General features: G+C 36.0%; 1 protein-coding gene across 1 annotated transcript in view; it reads right to left on the bottom strand.

Annotated features, from left to right (window-relative positions):
* Positions 1 to 19,481, bottom strand: part of LOC149189975 (cysteine-rich receptor-like protein kinase 42) — a 169,585-nt gene that overhangs the window by 58,994 nt on the left and 91,110 nt on the right. The gene's annotated exons all lie outside the window — the stretch shown is intronic.

Below are 19,481 nucleotides of genomic sequence, written 5' to 3'. Positions count from 1 at the left end.
TGCAAAGTGACCAAGCCAAAACACCAACAATACCAAATGACACCAGAGTCGGTCGGATGTGGGAGAATCTGTTAGTTGACAAAACCCTAAACCATCCACGTCATCAGATTGCCATCCATAGAACAAATGGAGTAGATCAGACCACCTATTGTAGGTCATCCAATACCTTTGACAAGTACATGTATTGGGTTTGATTTTGTTGTTGCTGTGTCTGTTCGGGAGCTGACAACATTTAACAAAGGTCCAGGTGTAAACCTCAACCACAATGGGAAGCCATGTGATCAATAAATACAATACATCACAAACCTTGAAATTCGCATTGAAGTCAATGAATCAGATCTCAATTCTGACATGCAATATGGATATTTCTAATAATTCTATTAGACCTTACTGTGATATATATATATATATATATCTATATATATATATATATATATATATATATATATATATATATATATATATATCATTTTAATTTTATTTTATTTATGTAATTATTAGTGAAATGTGTTACAAATGGTATCAGAGCTCAGGTTCGTACACTGAGACTCTTTGGGGAAATTACGTATATATGAATAAATGTGACATTAATCAAAATAACTAAGTAAATGTGCATGTGAACACAGAGACCCACATCAACACAAAAGGGGTCAGAATGCAGAGGAGCCCAAGACCACCAAACCCGCCAGAGACAACTTATGTGAATGCCAACCCTGACATTTGGATATAGCTAGGAGAGGAATCTCGTCAAGATAATGTTGTCCTACTCGAAACCGTTCAGCAACTGCATGCTGAGATGACAAATTTAAGAACAGACAATGAACGGTTACGACTAGAACATGAGAGAATTCTTAGAAGTTTATCTAATCGACAGAACCAACGAGATCTAGAACCCAGTGCTGAAGATAGAGAGAAAACCCCAACGGCTCAGCATGGAGAAAAAAATGTTGAGTCAGCTGAAAAACATGGGGAAGATGAAGAAGGATGTTTGGACAATGCCTCTGACCAACACAAGACAAAAAGACAAAAATCTGAGTTACAAGGTGAATTCAAAAAGATTAATCTGTCACTCTTTGAAGGAGAATCTGAAGAGGTAGCGGAAGTTTGGTTAATTGACGTGAGTAAATACTTTCAGATTTATGATTACATCGATAAACTGAAAGCACATTTGGCAGTTTATCAGTTAAGAGGTAAGGCTACTCTTTGGTGGGAGGAAATTTAGACTGTGAGGAAAATCGATGAAGAACAGGTCACATGGGAGGAGTTTCAAAATCATTTCAAGGATAAGTATTTAACTGAGCGTTATTATGACGAAAAAGCAAAGGAATTTCATGAGTTAAGATTGGGAATCTTAACCATGGATGAATATGTAAAGTGATTCACCTCCTTACTACGATATGTGCCTTGTATGCAAGAGGAAAAGGCAAAGATTCAGCATTTTGTTAGTAGCCTACCCAATTTTATGCAGGAGAAGCTTGAGTTTGATTACCCAAGAACCATGGATGATGTGGTGCGAAAAGCTCACATTTGCTACTAGCAAATGAAACAAAAAAATGAAGGACCTAAAGGAGGATTGAATAGGAAGGGAAGGAACCTGATCCCAAACAGACAAACAAAATTTACTAATGGCAGGAATATACAGCAAAAACCTCTCAGTAAATTTCCAGCAAGGAACGAGCCCAAAGCTGCATATTTTGAAAATAGACAGTCAGAAGGAGTTAATAAATCTGTTAATGACCAACAGTCAAAACCGCCTCTGCAATGTTGGGGATGCGGAGAACCCCACTATTACAAAAATTGTCTGCATAAAGCAAGGACGGAACAACTATCAAATATGCAAGAAGCTTCCATGGTTGGGGAAGTGGCGAGGAGCATGCCCAGAATTAATGTTGCTCTGGACGACCATCAAGTGGAATACCAACCACCATGATTGAATGTGAAGGTATGATTGCTAAGCAACTTGTCTCTGTTTTGTTTGATCCCGGTGCTAGCCTAAGTTACGTTAGTCCTAAGGTTGTAGAGAGTTGTCAATTGCAGAGCAGTAAGTTTCCAAAACCATGGTTAGTCCAATTAGCTATTGAGGCAAAAAGAAGGGTAACTACAAAAACAGAATGTTGCCCCATAACAATTTCAGGACACCCCGTTATTTTTTACCTTAATATACTCGCTTTGGATTCATACGACATTTTAATAGGGATGGATTGGTTGGAAAGATGTTGGTCCCTAGTTGATTGCAAGCAGAAAACTGTAAGTTTTATCACTGAGTCAGGTCAAAGGAAGGAACTTCAAGGAATCAAGACAAGTACCAAGTTGTGTACTATTATTGCTAGTTAGATAGGAAAATGTATTAGGAAAGCTTGTCAGATATATGTAGAATTTTGTAGAATTTTTCCTACAAATCAGCTAGCTCTGATACCATGTAGAATTTTTTCTACAAATTAGCTCGCTCCAATACCATGTAGAAATTTCCCACTTGTAGATCAACCTGGTAATGCAATGTACTAAATCAAAACACTTGATCTACTTCTACAAACAATTTAGCGGAAGCTTAGTCAACCATGAACAACATCAATAAGAACACATATAACTAATATAGAGAAATCAATCACACATAACACAGAATATATCACTGGGGAAAGCACCAGCATAAAACCCCAACACTGTTTTATCAATCAAGTGGAAATCCTCTTCAACATACAAATATCTATCATGCTCTCTCTGTATTCTGATGATCTTCAATCAAAAGATAAAGATCATAGACTACCTAAGCCTCAATATATAGGCCACAAGTCCTCCAATCTCCTATAATATTTATTTCTCTTGGAAATAGATCCTTCTCCATGCAAGGAATACTTATTAGAAATATCCAAGCATTTGATAGTACATTGTCCCACATCTGATCTCAACTGGGCGTCTAACAGAACTGACATGCAATAGTTATCCATGAGTGAATCCTTAGTTATCTAAAATAATAGTTGTCACATGCATGCAAGCATTAAAAAACTATATTTTATTATTTTAACAACTTGTTAAAATAATCTAACTGGACTTGACTAGTTAGAACTATGTCAACTGATTCTCTCTTTATAGAACTCATACTTATTCCCTCAATCAGTGGAGGAAATTAAGGATAACTTCCTCAATCAGTGGGACAACTCATGTGCATGCTCACAAAGACTTCAAATTTAAATTTCCTTAACTAATTAACTCAACTGAATTAATTAATTAATATTTCCAACTGCTGTTAAGACCAAAATTAATTTTACTTCCTATAGATAGACTAGGGACTGCTATAAATAGGAAGGGACCTAGAAATTCTATTTTTAGAACTTTCTATTTTTAGCAGTTTCACCTATCACCCAATGTGGCCAATGACCTCACTGGCCAAACTGCTATTTTTAGACATGCTATTTTTAGCAGGTCTATTTTTAGCACATTCTAAATTTAACATTTCTTGTTGCACATTTTTCAACAATATATGTTGTCCAGGTGGGATTTAAGAACTCCAAAAATAAACCTCCTTGGAAAATATTCTTGTTATTCAGGAATTTGTTGATGTATTCCCTGAATCCATTCCTCGATTACCACCCAAGTGTGATATTGATTTCACCATTGAACTAATTTCGGGTGCAACCCCTGTATCCAAGACCCCTTATCGCATGAGCATACCTCAGTTAATAGAACTCAAGATGCAGCTTCAATAACTTTTGGATAAAAAGTATATCCACCCCAGTGTGTCCCCTTGGGGAGCCCCTGTACTGTTCGTACGGAAGAAAGATGAAAATTTAAGATTATGCATCAATTATCATCAGTTAAATAAATTGTCCATCAAAAATAAATATCCCTTGCCACGTGTTGATGATTTATTTGATCAGGTGCAGGGAGCCAAAGTATTCTAAAAAATTGATTGAAGGTCCAACTACTACCAAATAAGGATAAAGGAGGAAGACATTTGCAGAACTGCATTCCAAACTCGTTATGGTCATTACGAGTTCGTGGTGTTGCCGTTTGGCCTCACAAACGCCCCAACTACTTTGATGAGTTTGATGCACAATATTTTCCAGCCTCATCTTGATAAATTTTCACTGATTTTTATTGATGACATTATAATATACTCTAAGAATCGGGAAGAGCATGAAAAGCATCTAAGGATAGTGTTGTAAACGCTGCTGGAAAATAAGTTATATGCCAAATATAGCAAGTGTGACCTTTTCAAACGTCAGATTCGGTACTTGGGCCACGTTATATCAGTAGAGGGAATAACAGTGGACCCTGAAAAGATCAAAACCATTATGGAATGGACCGCCCCAAAGAATTTTGTTGATATCAGGTCATTCCTGGGCTTGGTCGGGTACTACTGTCGGTTCATTGAAGGATTTTCGAAAATCGCTTTCCCAATGACCTCATTACAGAAGAATGGATGCACCTTCTGATGGACAACTGAATGTCAGCAAAGCTTTGAAAGACTAAAAAATCTACTTACCACTGCACCCATGTTAAAGGAAGCAGATTCGGAAAAATCTTTCGTAGTTTTCACGAATGATAGTAAAGAAGGTGTTGGTGGAGTGTTGACACAAGAGGGGAAGGTCATTTCCTACGAATCACAGAAATTGAAGGAGTATGAGCAGTGATATTCTTCTTATAATCTTGAATTAACAACAATAGGTCATGCGCTTAAAATGTGGCGACACTTAAATGAAACATCTTAAAGGAAAATAAAATCAAGTGGCCAACGCATTAAGCAAAAAATTACATTGTATTTATGAGGTCCAAATCATTCATGTACGCTCAAACATCCCTAAAATCATAAGGGAAGCCTCCCTCAAGGATCCAGAGTAGACTTTTCTTTGGCAGCAGGCAAAGGAAGCTTAGTTGAAAGGAAAAATATCAGATTTTGAAATAAATTCAGATAAGATTCTCACCTTCAAAAAAAGAATATATGTTCCTAACCAAAATTCTATTAAACAGTTGATATTGGATGAGTTCCACAGGAAACCATGTGTTAGCCACCCAAGGTACCAGAAGTTGTTTTCAACCATTAAGAAAGGTTATTTTTGGCCCAGGTTAAGGAAATATGTCACTAAGTACTTGTCCAAATGTTTGGAGTGTCATTTGGTGAAGGCGTAACATCAACATCCCGTTGGTTTTATGCAACCATTGCCCATTCTAGAGTGGAAATGGGAGACCATATTTCTAGACTTAAACACTGGCTTACCTTGCACCAAGAAACATCATGACTCAATTATGGTGGTGGACAAATTGAACAAAAATGCTCACTTTATACCTGTGAAACCCACTTACAAAACTATGGAAATTGTAGACATATTTATGAGGGAATTTTTCCGTCTACACAGAATACCTAGGGTGGTAATTTCCAATAGGGATGTAAAATTTACATTCGCATTCTAGAAAGCCCTCTTTTCAGGATTAGGTACCTAAATCCAATTTAGTATGGCTTACCATCCTCAAATGGAAGGACAAATCGAACGAGTGAATCAAGTGACGGAGGACATGTTACATATGTTTGTGATGCAACAACCACATAAGTGGGAAGACTATCTCCACCTAGTAGAATTTTCTTATAATAATGGGCATCATGAGTCACTGGGCATGAGCCCCTTTGAGGTGTTATATGGGAGAAGGTGCAGGGTGCCCATAGATTGGAATAGTCCAATCAATAAACTAGCCTTGGGCCCTGACATGCTAGCAGAAATGGAGGAGATGGTTAAGAAGGTTCGACAAAATCTAAGGGCTGCCTAAGATAGGCAAAAGATGTACGCAGATAAAAAGAGGACATACAAAGAATTTCAGTTAGGGGATCATGTATATCCAAGAGTAAAGGCTCGAAAAAGTTCCTTCCAATGGTGGGATTGTGCCAAGTTAGCACCCCGGTACTATGGACCCTTTCAAGTATCGGAACAGATTCGAACAGTAGCATATAAGCTTGCACTACCAAGCCATATCCAGGTCCACAATGTTTTCCATGTTTCCTTGCTAAAAAAAAATGTGTACAACCCTCAACATATAATTAGCTCGGAAAATATTCAGGTAATTAGTTAAGTAGAATACATAACTTTTGGATAAACTATTTGAGAAAGTTATGATTGTGAATTGTTTATGTGCAGGTCAAACCGGAAGGAGAATTTCTGGAAGATTCTCTTCATATTCTCGATCAAAGAGAAACCGCCATGCAGAAGCGAGCCATCACCCAGGTTAAAGTGCAGTGGAAGCACTTTGGCCCGGATGAGGCCACCTGGGAAGAAGAGGAATTTATGCAGAAAGCCTATCTGTTGTTATTTTCTTAAATTAGAAAGAACACTAGGGATGGTGTTCCTCATATGGTGGGGGAGATGTAACACCCCAAGCTACATAAACAGTTACTGTGGTTACTAAGTTTTATTTTACCTTTTACTACATTAATTTTATTACTTTATGTTGTTAAAATGATAAATGACTGAGTCTAGAAGGCTAGGATATATTTTGTTACCTAATTAATGGATAATTAGGAGTTAAGGTATTTTAGCAAAAAAATGTTTGAAAACAATTAAAAGAAACAATTACTCATCTTCTGTTTGGGGGGGGGGGGGATATAGATGGGGGAAGGAGTCCAGATATGGGGGAGATTCTTGAGCTGGATGAAATAAACCAGTGGAAAATACTCAATTACAGTCTGCAAGGTACATGACTTGAGGGTGGACAGTGATTCTTGAGGCCCAAGGTACTCGGCTATAGCTGGACTCATCTCAATTGTGATGAGAAGGAAGTGCTCGGGGGAGAGTCTGGACGTAATTTCCAGACTCGCAGCTGGGTGGCGAGACTTTTGAAACAGGAACAAAGTGGCATAATTTCAAGTCTATGAACAGATAAGTAAATTAAATCCATCTTTAAGAATTGTTAGTGGAATGTGGAAACATTAGCATTACAGGTATAAGTAATTAGGGTATTAATTAGAGTTTGAATTCCATAGAACTATAATTGAACATAGAATAAGACTACATCACATAAATTTAGTAGAACAGGCATTAAATTTCGCAACGAGAGTACTACTGATAATAACATGAATAAGTAAAGATATTTGACTATAACAAATAAATATAGAAGTTTTGTTTTGTTTTGTTTGTTAGTTTGTTTTTGCATGTAGTTCACGAACACCCTGGTCAGTGAGTGGTCACTATGTCCACAAGAAAATCTAGGCTAATCGCCCCTCGGCCTACTGGCAAGACTTGACCCCAAGGGCTTCGGGAAGAATCGACCCTGTGACCTCCCGATGGCGAGGCACGGTTTTTGACCAACTGAGCTAACCCTTGGGGCTAAATATAGAAGTTTTGTTGTAACAAATAAGTACATATATTTTTCTCATGAACTCATAAGTTGGTAAAGACCACAACTTGACTGTAGGTAGAGAAAATTCAGCGGAAACAATTTCGGAGTTCCAAATGGAAACCAACAGAAAGGAAAAGGAGTGACAGTCAATGAACAAACTCGAATAGCTAGAAATTGTCATCCATTACTCTACAGTTACTTTAAAAAAGAATAAGAAGAAAAATAAGTAAAGGACCTTCACCATTCATCTTAGAAAGTATTTTTATAGTAAGGATTCATTTCTTTAAACACGAAAGATTGAAAAATTAAATAGAAAGTTCTCTCCAAGGACTGAAACTTTAAATACGAATTGAGTTCTCCGTGACAGGTCTAGCCCAACGGGCTCGAGAGTTCTCCTCAAGCTATTAAATAACATTAAAAACCATTAAGTCTAGAATACCAAACTTCTACATAACATGACATGAGAATTCATTGTTGAACTCATTCTTTTAACAAAACAAAAGGAAACCAAAGTAGCCCTTAACCGAATAGCAGACCAAACATGGTTTTGGACCCGTGGAATACTACACGTAACGTACATTACAACCAAACAAAAAGATGTATCAACGATAAACGACATATAGCCCCGCTCAAAATCAACATTTCAGAGGACAACCCAACATATACATCATCTAAAAGATTAAAGAACCAGTGAGGAGTACTCCAACCTGAAACCAACAACGAAATTTTGTAAACCCGTGAATCATGTATGATACTGCCCTAGCCAAGAAAAGCTCAAACTAGATACACGTTAATACCTGTAATCACAAGCCAAGCAACCTTAGAGTCAGGAGGAAAGCTAATCATTAAGCAATACATCTAAGAATGCCAAGAGTACTGCAGCTTACCTAGGACTGGGGAACTCCGGCCCACTTGGAAAACCATCATACCTAGTTAGTGAACCAGTGAGGAAACAAATCAAAATAAAACAAGAACAGAAACGAGAGGAGGGCAAGAAGAACTACACACTTACCTCCCTATGAACGACATCGATTCTTACTACCTTCCATGGATTGAAAAAGCCGAAGAGAAATCCCTGAACGGTTGGGGTAATCTGTTAGTTTCCAAACTAGATGAAACCCTGAGGCGAAAATCAACATCAAATAGCACCGGAACAGTGAAATATCGAGTGGGATTGAATACCTCCCAGTGAGGGTAAGGCGTAAAATTCCATTGAAAACAACAGTGATGGTCATAAATCTGTTTTGCACAGTGAAGAGTCGGCTCTATTGCAAAGCGACCAAGCCGGAACACCAACAATACCAAATGACATTGGAGTCGACCGGATGTGGGAGATTTGGTTAGTTGACAAAACCCTAAACCATCCATGCCCTCGGATCGCCATCCATAGAACGAACAGAGCATATCAGACCACCAGTTGCAGGTCAGCCAATACCTCTGACAAGTACATGAAGTGGGTTTGATTTTGCTACTGCCACGTGTGTCCGGGAGCTGGCAGCATTTAACAAAGGTTCGGTCATAAACCTCAACTACAACGGGAAGCTATGTGAACAATAAATACAATACATCGCAAACCTTGAAATTTGCATTGAAATCAATGACTCACATCAATTTCTAACATGCGATATGGATATTTCTAATAATTCGATTAGACCTTACTGTGATATATATATTCATTTTTTTTTTTAATGGAATTATTAGTGAAATGTGTTACACATACATTTCTTTATTAAAAAAATTAAAGATTTTATATCTAATTAAATTTGATATTGGCATTATCAAAAACACCAAGATCAATACATTAATCATTATTCTTAAAAACTATATATTAATGATCAGAACAAGAGATACTTACTTTATTATATGTCTTAAATTCGCTATATATATATATATCCACTAAATTTGATATTCGCATTATTAAAACACCAATATCAATACATTAATCATTATTCTTAAAAACTATATATGAATGATCAACTATATATGAATGATCAAATCAAGAGATACTTACTTCATTATACGTCTCAAATTGTCAAAATAAAATAAAAAAATAAAAACTATAAATCAACTAAAATGTAACTTTATTATTATTATCAAAAAGGTTTATATATGAGTTAAAAGTATATAAATTTAAAAAAAATAAGTAACTAGATCCTTAACTATATAGATTAACCTTTATTTTACCATGTAAATTTCTAACTTGGAAATAAACTTTTTTAATGTGAAAAATATTCTTAATCCTTCTCAGCTCTTGATATTTCCATGATCCATGGTTTATATGTATATATTAAATTTCATTTTGAAACATAAATAGATTCAATACCTAAATCGCATTTGTTGATGCGTAAACTCGATCCCTTGAAAATTTGGCTGCTTTGATTATGTAGACTACATAGCTTAAACTTGCAATTACAACAATTCTTTCTTAGGTTTCTGACAAAAAAAACATTCTAACTATATTTTTTTTCATTCACTTCATATGATATATAAATATTTTTTTTGAGTCCTATATAATATATGCATAGTTGACAACTGGTTTATATAATATGTATATATATATATATATATAAAGTTGACATTGGAATATTTTACTTTACATGGGGATATGTGTGTGTTTGTGTGTATAAGAAATTGTTATTAAAATGTATTAGTTAAGATGTATATTTAAATAATTTATGTAAGTTTTATATTAAAATATTTTTAAACATATAATAATTATACATCTTCCTTACATTCTAAAAGTGAAAATGTCCTTTCTTATTTTAGTTTTAATTACTTTATTTCTCTTTAAAGATTCTATAAAAGTATGTTACTTAATAGGGATATCAAAATATTTATTTATAGCTAAGAATGGGAGAAATATATTTACCACCTCTTATAACATCAATTACATCGATTTTTTACCATAGTGGACATTGTTTTTTTGTTTTGTTTTCCTTTTTTAAGAATGTTTTATTTTTATTTTAAAAAGGACACTTGTCAACTCCATGTGAGCATAGAAGGAATCACAAATAGCCCTCATAATGGGCTATAACATGCACCTCTCACTGTAATCAGGGGCCAATACCATGGGTTAGTAATATCACATGTCCAAAAAACTATAACTAGGGTTCATGTGACATTTTTAAAAATTAATCACTTTAATTAAAAAGGAAAAAAGAGCATAATTACTTTTAAGATAAATCTCAATCTTTGATCTATGATTACTAAAAATATTTTAGAATACTGTATATAGGTTAAATCCTTATCATCTACCTAGTAATTTTTTATAACGAAATTAAAATTCCTATTGCAAAATACACACTCCTAAATGTATAATTAAAAAAATTCATTAAAATGAACTAAATTATAGCTTTGTTTTAAATAATTATTATTAATAATTATAAATATAATTAATATATGAGTTAAACACATACACATTTAGAAAAATAGTTTAAAATATTCATAACCATAGAGATTGAATTCCAATTTATACCATGGAGATTTTTAATCTATAAATAGATTTTGTTAAGATATCATGACTACTAGTATGGCTTGCCAATACTATATGTCCAAAATACCCATCACTCTTTTCATATGAGGCTTATTCACCTAACCTGGATTTTATTTGAAATGGCATAACTATTCTAAAAATAAATCCCAACCTTTGATATATATATATATATATAATTAAAAATAAAATTCATATAATAAAAAATTCTATATATTTATATAAATAAGTTTATTCACATAAATTTGTTAAATAACATAGATTTATTTTCATTTTAAATTTATGAATGTTTCCCTAAATCAAATCTCTCAATATATAAAAAGTTTTACATTCGCACAAAGATTCACATCTTACATGATTTATTTCATTATTTAATAAATCATAAATCAAAATGATTATATATCTTTTTTTTTCCAATAAAAAAATAAAATTTATACATCATTAGTTTTCAAAATTATATATTAACATACTATATAAAAAATTATATAGTATGTCAATATCTCAACAAAATTATCTTAACAATATGCCCCAACTAACCCATCAATTATATTACTTTGAAAATCTATATACTTATTTATGAAAAATTGACTTCCATACTAACATTATATCACTATAGTGACATTACCGTCTCACTGTAATGACATTAACGTCTATTATGGGTTAACGCATCAATCATATTGCTTGGAACAAACCTGTACTAATTACATAACTTATGAAAAATTAAATTCCATATTAACATTATAGTGAACTAAAACACGAACGGAGAAGACATTGCACATCCTTATCAATAACTAAAATGCCTATGGAAGAAGATGGGACCAAAGCCTGAATATGATTACCCTACAAACTTGACGATGATGCCAGTAGAGCGTGAAGATGCTAACCCATTCACACTGGCCAGAGCAATCCTACCAGTTAACCTAATGTGATCATCGGTACCGTTTGTAAGTAACTAAATAAAAAAATGCCACAACAGAATGGTTTACCATCTTTATGCTAGCAGCAAATGTAATGAACTCCTATAAATATTCATAACAATACACTTCCAGGGATTACAGCACTGTTAAAAAACAAAAGGTCGACGTAGTATATGAAACCTTCTTCCACACATTAAGAGAGAAAATAATGACGTCCATTATTAATGTAATATAATGCCAACCGATAGTCGCTGATTTTCACCTCGGTTGCAGAGACCCTGACGTAGGATCAGCAGCTGCAGAATAGATATCGGAATTTGTTGTCGAAGAAGTTGCTGTGCCACTGCTTGATGTTCCCTCAGGGTTGTGAGGAGCAGGACGTTTGAGTTTGCGATGTGCGCCCCCTGAATCGAGATCTATAAAAGCAGGTCTTGTGGGCGAAGGAAGATCATGTTCTCGCTCATTTGTCAGCATCCACACCACACGGGACATTGAAGGCCTCAACGCTGCAGCTGCTTGTGTGCACAGAAGACCAATTTTAATCACTTTAATCGCTTCCTCCACTGAATAGCTTCCCTCCAATGTGCCATCCATAGCTTCTAAACCTCTGTCTGCTTTATAGAGTTTCCATGTCTGTTTGACCAATATCAAGAAAACCCAAAACGTTAATGAGCAAAGATGACGTGGATACTTTGGAAAATTTCAACCAGAAAGATGAAATCCATATGAGCCATACTCCTTCGATGAGAAACTCCGCGTCTGGAGCCAAACTCTGACTCTTTCTCCCGCTGATAATCTCAAGTAGAAGCACTCCAAAGCTGAATACATCTGCTTTCTCTGTCAGCTGTCCGCGTAAGGCGTACTCAGGAGCCATGTAACCTCTGCTCAATGTCAACAGCAAAAAATAAATCTCCACATCCATCTAAATCATATGAAGCATATTCAGAAGTATGAATTGTAATGGGTTTATTTATAGTTCAATTTATTTAATGATGATGATGAACTCACGAGAGTAAATGTTGGAGAGTTCTTACAAAGTTCCTGCAACTGTATGTTGGAATTTAATTCCAACTGCAACAATGAACAGCTGCACAGGAATCTGATTTGCAGTAAATGTTAAAGGTGTTCGGTGCAGCCAAGTCGCCTTTGATATTTTTGCACATAAATATGCATTAAAGTTTCAGCTGATTTCCCCTGCAGACAGCCGACTTGATTTTGATAAAGGCATCACCGCCTTGCTGCAATAAATTCTGAGATAAACATTAGAAGATATTTTGTAATAGTTTATTGTTTTAATCAGATATTTTTCAGCATATAAATACCGCACAGCAGTTCTGTTTTTAAGGTTAGAGAGAAAGATAGAGAGCAGAGGAGAGCACGCAGCAGCGTGAGTATAGTTTTCTGTTAATGAATATGGAAACGCAGCACACAGCAGTGTTAAGAGTTTAGCAATATAGCGCAGCAGCGCTGGAATGTAATTTCTGTGTTTTGAAGAAAGAATGTGCAGCAGCATGAGCTCACATGAAAGAAGCCCTTTTGCACAGCAGTGCAGGGACTGAAAAGTAAGAGAGAGCAGCAGCGTTAGAAGAAGTAGCAGCAGCAGCTGAAGAATCACACAGAGCAGAGGAAAGCACGCAGCAGGGTGAAGAGGAAGAAGAATAATTTCAGAAGAGTGAAATGCACAGCAGTGCAGAAATTTGAATGTAATTTGTTTTTTTTTATGTTCATCTGTGTGGAACAGAATCGTTCCTTAGTGAATTTCTGAAGTAGATGTTCAGCAATAGAAGTTTTTGAAATTCCCTCTGTATGAGGAAGACAAATCTGTAACAGTTAGTTTATTTTGATAAATACAAGTTAAATTTTTCATGTTGCTGTTATACTGTCATCGTTGCTGAAACACGACGATCAGCGTTGCTGAAACAGCTCGTAACTCAAAAAATTACCTGACGTCAAAATTACGTTGCTGAAACACCGTTGCTGAAACACCTGTTTCAGCAACTGACAAAATTTCCTGTTGCTGAAACACCGTTGCTGAAACACCTGTTTCAGCAACTGAAAAAAAAACTGTGTTGCTGAAACACAGTTTCCAGCAAGCGAATTTTTCTGTTTTTCTGTGTAAAAACAGAGTGCGATTTTTTGTCTGTTTGTTATGGGATTTATCAGAAAATTCCAACATGGTATCAGAGCTAGTCCAGGCTCTTTGAAGTGTTAAAGAAGCTGAAGGAAGATTTCTTGCAGCAGCAACTTCTCCAGCAGTGTGAAGACTCAGCCAAGAAAGAATCTAAGGTATTTTTCAAGAATATTTTCTGTGTTGTTATTGAAGAAACAGTCAGTGATTTTAAAAACACAGTCAGAGATTTTAAAGCCTAGAATAAGAATGGCAAGGTCAAAGAAGAAAGCCTCCAGACCTGTTAAAAATGTGTCCCCCTTTCTACTAAACTAGAAGGCAATCCATTAGACTACAGTCTATTTGAAGTTCCAAAGTTTGATGGAAACTTTGATGTATGGGAAGTAAAGATGAGGGCTTTCCTAATGTTTGAAGGGATTGAAGTCTGGGAGTCAGTGATTGATGACAGCAATATGGATAAAGAATCCATGGAGTATGATGCACAAGCAGCAAAGACTATCTTGGATGGTCTCCCTGATTCAGTGAAGAAGAATCTTGGAAAATATACATCAGCAAAGGATATATGGGAGAGACTGCATGACCTTCATGCAAAGGGAGCACTGACCATGACAATGAGTCAAGAAGAACCCATCATAGGAGCTGAAAATGAAAAGCTTGACCTCATCAAGCTTCAAGTAAAAGAAAGGGATGAAGAGCTTGCCAAGATTAAGAAGGAACTTGATGAAAGCAAGAGGAAGCATCATGAAGAAGTCATGTCTATGACAAATCAGTTGAACAGAGCAAAAAAGCAGGAAGACGCCTTGTCAAGTCAACTTGAACAAAGGCACATAAGAGTGAACAAACTTGTAGAAGAGATTGGACAGTACAAGGCAGAGGTCTCCTCCCTTAAGTCCGAACTACAAGAAGCCAAGAAGCAGGCAAAAGGAGCTGAAAAGAAAATGGAGAGCAGTCAAGCAGAAATCTCCAAAATGAAGTCTGATATTATCTCCCTTAAAATAGTAGCAGCTGAAGCTACTCGTAGCAAGGAAGAAACTGAGGGACAACTAGCAAAGAAAAATAATGAATGTGAAAAGTTAGAAGAAGAGATTGTCCTCCTCAGGAAGAAGGTTGAAGGGATGAACAAGATCATGAAGAGCTCTCAAGCCTTGGATGATATGCTCAGCTATCACAGATCTCCATATGATAAATCAGGACTTGGGTATGTAGGTGAACCCTCAAAGAAGGATGAGGATGCTTTAAGCAAAGGAGATGTGAAGAAGTCAGAAAGAAGGTATGATGCTCCTAGTTCCAGCAAAGGCAAGGAGAAAAATGAAGGCTGCAATAGAAGAAATCCTGCTCCAAGCATAAAACCAGCTACAAGAAGAAATGTAGCTGATGTCAAAGAGGCAAGATGCAATGGTCATCAACAAAGGATCTCAAGGCAGCAAGGCTTCAGAAGTACATCAACGAAACCTCCATCTCCCAGGTACCAAAGTTCATTTCTTGGTTATTGTTATGCTTGTTCAAACTTTGGTCATATGGCAAAAGACTGTAGAGCATTTTATGGAGATAGATGTTGTGGTCCTCGACAATCTCCAAGAAATAATTTTGCAAGAAGAAATCATGAATTTTTATTCATGAACAATGTTGAATGTTTCAAGTGTCATAACATTGGGCATATGGCACGTGACTGTAACTTGACATGGGCCTTTACACAAGCTAAACCCATGCAAAAGAAGAAAGTTACACAAGTATGGAGGAGGAAGAAAACACAGTCCGAAAGTCCCTTGAGCTCTCTAGCTGATCTAAGTTTCTTTTGAGAAGATTCTGCTGAAAGAAGATAAAGCATACACTAAAGGGGAGCTTGTAAATTTTTTGTTTGCTGAACTGTATTAACAGTCATTTGTTGATGGAGGATGTATTGCAGCGCAACAGTTGCAAATGAAACTTTTGTTAATCCCTCTAAAAGGTAATATGCAGCAGTGATGAAATCAGCAATGTTTTTGCTTTGTGTTTATGCAATATGCACATAAATGCATAAAGAAGAAAAGATGGCAGCGTTGAAATGTAAAGAGAAGCAGCGCAAGAAGAAAAGTATTCAAAGCAAGAAGATCCTCACAGCAGTGGGAAGACAGAACATAAAACAACAGATTTTTAATGCACACTGAATGAATGAGAATGTGTGTGGCAGCAGAAAGCCAAAGGAATTGCACAGTAGTGCATTGTGTAAAAAAAATGAAGCTGAAGATTGTGTGAAGCAAGGGTGTAAAAAGAAAAGGCAGCACCCCATGTTAATTTTTTTTTTTTTGTTGTGTGGAGAATGCAGCGCAAAACAGCGTGATGGCAAGAAGGAGAAGCACAGTAGTGCGAAGAAAATGAAACCAGAACTAAGAGAGAATGAAGAAATGTGTTTTTACACAGCAATGCAAATAAGAAAATGCAGCAGCATGAAAATTTTTGTTGAAGAAATGAAAGGTAGTGGCACAGCAGCAGTGCGAGTGTAATCAATGAAGGGGAGCACACAGTGCGTATTTTTGTTGTTAAATGTGAAAGGAATGCGCAACAGCGCAAGAGCAATTTGAGAAGTTATTTTATGCACAACAGTGCAGTGATAGAGAGAGTGCTGAAACAGCAGTGCTGAAACAGCAGTTGCTGAGACAGCATAATGAGACAGTGTTGCTGAGACAGCAATGCTGAGACAAAGTTGCTGAAACAGAGTGCTGATAGAGAGTTGCTGAGATAGCAGTGCTAAGACAGCTGTATATGCAGCAGCATAAATGTATTGAAAGTTTTACACACAGCAGTGTAATGTTTTTCAGGAGAAGACAGAGTCTGTAATGAATAGCAGTATAGAGCATATTGCAACCTGAGTGCCATTGTGAAGAACAATGCGAATGAAGATATTTTCACACACAGCAGTGTAAAATATCAGGCAGACACAGTAGTGTCAATTTGGACAGATTGAAGTGCCTCTGAAGTAGGCATGTTGAAATCCCTCTGTTAAGAGGAAGATTCTCTCGCTGTGTTTTGGAGCAACAATGCATTCTACAGGCGTGTTTCAGCAACTGTCTGCCAGATGCTGAAACACGTGTTTCAGCAACAGCCTGTGTGGCTGAAACTGTAATTTTCTGAGATAACAGAAATTGGTTGTGGAACTGAAGCGTTCCTTGGTGAATCCCTCTGTTGAGAGGAAGATGCTTTTCAGCATAGTCTCAGGTAAACCCCTCTATTAAGAGGAAGACAATTTTAATTGGTTGTGGAACTGCATCAGAAGCAGTTGGTGAATTCCTCTATGAGAGGAAGTGTTTGGGTACAATTGAATGCCCAGCAGTTGAAATTAAGGGGGAGTGTTGGAATTTAATTCCAACTGCAACAATGAACAGCTGCACAGGAATCTGATTTGCAGTAAATGTTAAAGGTGTTCGGTGCAGCCAAGTCGCCTTTGATATTTTTGCACATAAATATGCATTAAAGTTTCAGCTGATTTCCCCTGCAGACAGCCGACTTGATTTTGATAAAGGCATCACCGCCTTGCTGCAATAAATTCTGAGATAAACATTAGAAGATATTTTGTAATAGTTTATTGTTTTAATCAGATATTTTTCAGCATATAAATACCGCACAGCAGTTCTGTTTTTAAGGTTAGAGAGAAAGATAGAGAGCAGAGGAGAGCACGCAGCAGCGTGAGTATAGTTTTCTGTTAATGAATATGGAAACGCAGCACACAGCAGTGTTAAGAGTTTAGCAATATAGCGCAGCAGCGCTGGAATGTAATTTCTGTGTTTTGAAGAAAGAATGTGCAGCAGCATGAGCTCACATGAAAGAAGCCCTTTTGCACAGCAGTGCAGGGACTGAAAAGTAAGAGAGAGCAGCAGCGTTAGAAGAAGTAGCAGCAGCAGCTGAAGAATCACACAGAGCAGAGGAAAGCACGCAGCAGGGTGAAGAGGAAGAAGAATAATTTCAGAAGAGTGAAATGCACAGCAGTGCAGAAATTTGAATGTAATTTGTTTTTTTTTATGTTCATCTGTGTGGAACAGAATCGTTCCTTAGTGAATTTCTGAAGTAGATGTTCAGCAATAGAAGTTTTTGAAATTCCCTCTGTATGAGGAAGACAAATCTGTAACAGTTAGTTTATTTTGATAAATACAAGTTAAATTTTTCATGTTGCTGTTATACTGTCATCGTTGCTGAAACACGACGATCAGCGTTGCTGAAACAGCTCGTAACTCAAAAAATTACCTGACGTCAAAATTACGTTGCTGAAACACCGTTGCTGAAACACCTGTTTCAGCAACTGACAAAATTTCCTGTTGCTGAAACACCGTTGCTGAAACACCTGTTTCAGCAACTGAAAAAAAAACTGTGTTGCTGAAACACAGTTTCCAGCAAGCGAATTTTTCTGTTTTTCTGTGTAAAAACAGAGTGCGATTTTTTGTCTGTTTGTTATGGGATTTATCAGAAAATTCCAACACTGTAGTGCTAAGGTGGCTCATATCTTCTGCAAAGAGTTTGGCTAACCCAAAGTCTGCTATCTGCGGTCTGTAATTCTCGTCCAGTAAAATATTACTTGCTTTTATGTCTCTGTGGACTATCCTAATTGCAGATTCCTCGTGAAGATAGGCTAGGCCGCGGGCAATTCCCACCATGATTTCATACCTCCCTCTCCAATCAAGTAAATGACGTCTGGCTGTATCTGCAATTAATAAATCCATAAAACTGATTGATAAGAACATTAACCAATTACATTATACACAAACCTAAAAAGAACAGAAGAAAGGGAAAAAAAGAAGAGAAAACCCAATTAGAGTGAAGAAAGAGTAGAAACCGAATAGAAACTTGTCGAGACTACTGTTGGGGAGGTATTCATAAACTAATAGCTTTTCCGCGGTATCAACAGAGCAACCAAGCAATTTGACTAGATTCCTGTGCTGAACACGGCTGATGAGATTGGCTTCATTCAGAAATTCAACATCTCCTTGCCTTGGATTCATATACAACCGTTTGATTGCAACCTCTCTTCCACCTGGAAGAACCCCCTGCACATCAAAGGTACCTTAATATTATTTATAATCTCCCCTGGATGGTGTATCTAAATACTTCAATTTATTAAATGCAACACTGAGCTCACTTTGAAGACGGATCCAAAACCTCCTTCGCCAAGCTTGTTTTCTGGTCTAAAGTTAGAGGTAGCCTCTCTCAAAATATCATACTTCAAATTGAATTCCGAATTAGCTATAATTGGGTTTAGCATAATTGCTCCTTCCTCACCTGCGAAACAATCACACACACCGCCTACTTATCTAGCCATATGCCAGTACGACGATTTTTTTTTGAAATTTCTAACATTATAAATAGAAAAATTTAATTTAATCCTTTAACATTTAGTATTTAGCGTTCATCAAACTTTTCAAATAATATATATATATATATATATATATATATAACTTAAAATAATAATATAAAAAAAAAAAAGTATCCTCATCATTTTATAGAATGGGTTTGAAATTTTGATAAACATCAAAACTGATAATAATAATAATATCTCAGGAAATTGAATAAATCATTAAAAAAAATATTAAATTATAACTTTATTCCACTGGTTATAAATTAAAAAAATATTATATTTTTAATAAAGGTTTATTTT

Source organism: Pinus tabuliformis, chromosome 3_1 (assembly GCF_031772625.1).
Source record: "Pinus tabuliformis cultivar Carrire ecotype Pingquan chromosome 3_1, CPIR1, whole genome shotgun sequence".
Classification (NCBI taxonomy): domain Eukaryota; kingdom Viridiplantae; phylum Streptophyta; class Pinopsida; order Pinales; family Pinaceae; genus Pinus; species Pinus tabuliformis.
The sequence above is the reverse complement of the archived record's forward strand: the minus strand, read 5'-3'. Positions and strand labels throughout refer to the sequence as shown.